Source organism: Gymnodraco acuticeps, unplaced genomic scaffold, assembly GCF_902827175.1.
Source record: "Gymnodraco acuticeps unplaced genomic scaffold, fGymAcu1.1, whole genome shotgun sequence".
Taxonomy (NCBI): Eukaryota; Metazoa; Chordata; class Actinopteri; order Perciformes; family Bathydraconidae; genus Gymnodraco; species Gymnodraco acuticeps.
In genome coordinates, this window is record NW_022990699.1 from 4,287,635 (window position 1) to 4,291,665 (window position 4,031).

A 4,031-nucleotide genomic window follows, 5' to 3' on the forward strand; every position below is an offset into this window, starting at 1 on the left:
ACATATGAAAAGTATAATTTGCTCAGAGTCCGGAGACAGTGGTGGTTCGGTCCGGATCCGGACCTGGGTCCGTAGTTTGAGGATGCCTGGTCTAATGGATAGTGAGGTGGGCTGAAGATCGGAAGGCTGTGAGTTCAAATCCCGCCAGGAACACCACCACTAGTGTGCCCTTGAGTAAGGCACTTAGCCCTTAGTTACTCCAGGGAGAATGTCCCTGTAATCGGTCATTATAAGTCGCTTTGGATAAAAGCGTCAGCTAAATGAAATGTAATGTGATTAGTAAAATATGCATGAATAAATAAATAAAAAGTTAACTAGGTGAAAAAAGGTAAGATACACTTTTAAAACTTGTTGAGAGAAAACTAGTCTTTGCTGCTGCCTCAAAGAGGAGCAGGGGGAGAGGATGGAGAGGGGGGAGAGGAGGGAGACAGGAGAGGCTGATTCAGGAGCACAGACACACTCACAACTATAAATGAACCAAAACTAAATTAATAAACAAGTTTCAGTGTTTTTTTCATATTGGAAATGGTATGTTATTGGTTATGGCCTTGATTTTATGATTATTGAAATGTATACAGTTCTGTTAAATATAGGTGTTTCCATAGATCTAGTCTCTTTATTTTCCCCTCAAAGTGCACCAGATTGATGCATTTAACTCCAAAATAAAAAATAAAATCTTACCGGGGGGGCATGCCCCTGGACCCCCCTAGAGGATTTGAGGTCGACCCCCACTAAAAATCACATGGATAGGGTTCCTAAATACATTAATAAATACATTTATTTTTTTAAATAGTAACCCATTTCCATATGTTCATGTGTGGGTAGTAGATTTAAACTATAGGGCTATCATTATGGACCCTGCCTGTACCTGTACCTGTTCGCTCTGCCATCGCGTGAAGGGTCTGCTAACAAGCGACCAACAGAAAGGTTAATGTTGTTGCACGTCACCTCAACCCCCCCCGCTTACCACCACCCCCCAAAGTATATTTCAGATCTGTGGGAAACACTGGCAGTTAATGGACCAGCACCAGAGGCATTCCCATACACACAGGCGTTGGAGCTGTTCTTCATGAAATCCCAGAAGGATGAAGTGCTCTGACAAACAGTGCCATCTTTGCGCAAAATGATTATACCGGAATGAAAAGGTCAATAAATAAGGTTGTTAAAAACTTTTTTTTTTTTTTCGCGCACCCCCCCCCTTGCCACACCCGCCCCAAGTATATTTCATATCTGTGGGAAACACTGATACTGATAGCATTTTAAGAGAATTCTATGTAATCTAATCTCAAAATCAACACAGGATCAGAAGCTAATAAGCACACTGAAATGTGCTGATGCTGATCAGTTTGGTTACACAAATATAAATGTTAAACTGTAAGTAAAAGTATTCAATTGTACATTTTCTAATATAGGAACATAATGATTAATATTACTTATTTGATCATCTTTTGTACCTAAACTCTTAATCTTTTAGGCAATGGTGAAAGGATCACATAGTTTATTTGTATTCAATATGTTGTAAATTCCTTCAGATTTAGTTCACTTCTAACTTATCTTAAATGTATGTGTACATCAGAATTCAATGCTAGGCTTTTAACTTGTAGCCTACTCAAAACTAAAACAAAGACCCCGATTAATTATTTGCTTGCCATCTAACAATGTGTTCAAAGTGGTACAGACTGTTATCTTTCTATGATAAACAATGATGATGAATCAATAGTGCACTGTCTGTGTGGAGTGGTCACTGTTAGTGTATAGATACAAATGTGTGTAATATAATCAGCAACCTGAGAATCATTTCATTTGATTGTTATTTAGCAAAGACAATATACATTACATTTAGTGCATATATAAGCTCAACCTAAATCAAAAATATTTGTTTTTCACACATTCAAAGGCCCAAAGTGGGAACATGTTTCAAAGTCGTATAGATGAAAATGGTGAACTATATTGAAGTCATAAGCTTAAAAAAATAATGCTGGATGTTTGTGTCCGAGGATATAAAAAGCCAAATGTATTAAAACATACTGTAATTCTTCTAAAGTGGCAATCTCAGGTGGATCTGCTGTGCTGCAACTAAATCACAAAGCAGAAATATTTGCAGCTCAGTATATCAAATATATCAAATCAAATCAAGTTTTATTTATATAGCACATTTATAAACGATTTTTGGTCGAGCCAAAGTGCTGTACATATAATAAAAATAGCCTACAGTAGAGATACTTTACAGCAAATACAACAGCAATGTTTGTTCAGAATATCAGTGTGAGAAAAACGACACCCTCTATCCTTAGACCCTCACATCGTACAAGGAAAAACTTCCGGAGAAAACCCACAGTTTAAAGGAAAAAATGGGAGAAACCTCAGGGAGAGCAACAGAGGAGGGATCCCTCTCCCAGGACGGACAGACGTGCAATAGATGCCGTGTGTATATAAGCTTTCCTTCAGATAATAGTGGCTACTTTAATCCCTTAAGTGCATGTCACATTTTTTTCTCACATGAGAAGACAGGAATCTTTTAGATTCCAAAACAAGCTTTAACAAAAGCAAATAAATGTGGTTATAATGCATTTCCTACTGCAGTAACATGTACTGTGCTAAGAGAAGAAGCTGGGGCTTAAAGATGAGCCTCTGGGTGTAACATTCACATGTGATATACTGTACAGGAGTTAGTGTGCTGCAGGAAAACCAGTGTTATTTATCGTAAAATAATACTTCACAAGGATGAGATTAAGTTGCAGTCGTGTCGGTCGGTGGAGCCGGGATGTGCCGGACAATAATCTGTTGAAGATACGGAGGGTGCATGTGTTAGGGAAGGAGGCGGTAACAGTGAATATAACTGATCAGATGTATTGTTTGTATTTGAGGTCCCATTTAGATGGTCTTTAGGACTCATTTATTTGTGTACTGGACATTATATCAATCATGATTCTATTATTTTATTGCATGTCTGTTTAATTGTTTAATACTGAAGTGATATCTGTCTCATGGTGTCGCTTTACTCTTTGTTAATGCTGCATCATTTCAATTAGGCTTTTCTGGTTAAATAGAAATACATTACATTCTGGACTTTTATTCAGTCAGCAACTCTTTGAGTGACATTAACGTTATATGAATGAATTTGGGAGGGATTACTATCTGGAACTCACTCCCACAACCCATCAGAGACTGCACTGACCATACCTTCAAAAAACGTACACAATCTCACCTCTTCAATCTGGCTTTCTTTTAATGTGTGATTGTTGTTGTATTGCTTGATTTTAATTTGACTTTAACTATATTTATTACATTACATGTTACATTTATTTGTTGTTCTTTTATTTTCACTATCTCTGTAAAGCGACTTTGAGCACCTGTAAAAGCGCTTACAAAATACATTTATTATTATTATTATTATTATGATTATTATTAAGATTAACAACACAAGAGGGCGGGTCATTGCCAACAGGAATATAGGGGAAACAAATAGACATTGCTTCGTTGCCAAAGAGATCGTCCAGGAATATCTTTCTCCAGTTCTCTCATTCTTTTTTATCTTTCATGTTTTATTTGAAGTTTTCATTAAACATTTTCATGTGCAAATGTAATGCTGTTCAAAGTTCGTTTTGTGAACCCCTACACACTCAGTGGTAAGGAATGTTTCAGATGGAGAAACGATGACAAATTCTGTACCTGAGTGCGTGTGGATTTGAGAGCCAAACGTGCGATGACACACAAGAAATGAGAAGACCCGCCACAAACAGAGAGCAAGTGAACAAAAGGGCTTCAATCGCACACATCTGGTGCTGAAGCAGAAGAAAGAGGAAGTTATTCATACAATGCGGATAAGTGTCCATGTAGTGTCGATCCACATGTCTGTAACTCACCAATCTCTGCAGGCTTAAAGACTCCCTCCGATAGAACGTAATGTACGTTAAATAGAAGAAAAAGACGTATCCTGTAGCCAAAAGAGACAATGATCCCAAGAAGGGAAAACCACATACATAGACAAACACACAGTCACCTGGAAGAGAGAGGTTCAACAACATGGG

General features: G+C 37.7%; 1 long non-coding RNA gene across 1 annotated transcript; it reads right to left on the minus strand.

The window, feature by feature from the left end:
• Positions 1-2,024: 2,024 nt before the first annotated feature.
• Positions 2,025-3,709, minus strand: LOC117555871. The gene is made up of 2 exons (XR_004570466.1): positions 3,673-3,709; positions 2,025-2,781 (listed from the first exon to the last, which is right to left on the minus strand). It is a non-coding gene; the product is annotated as an uncharacterized LOC117555871 (long non-coding RNA).
• Positions 3,710-4,031: the final 322 nt, after the last annotated feature.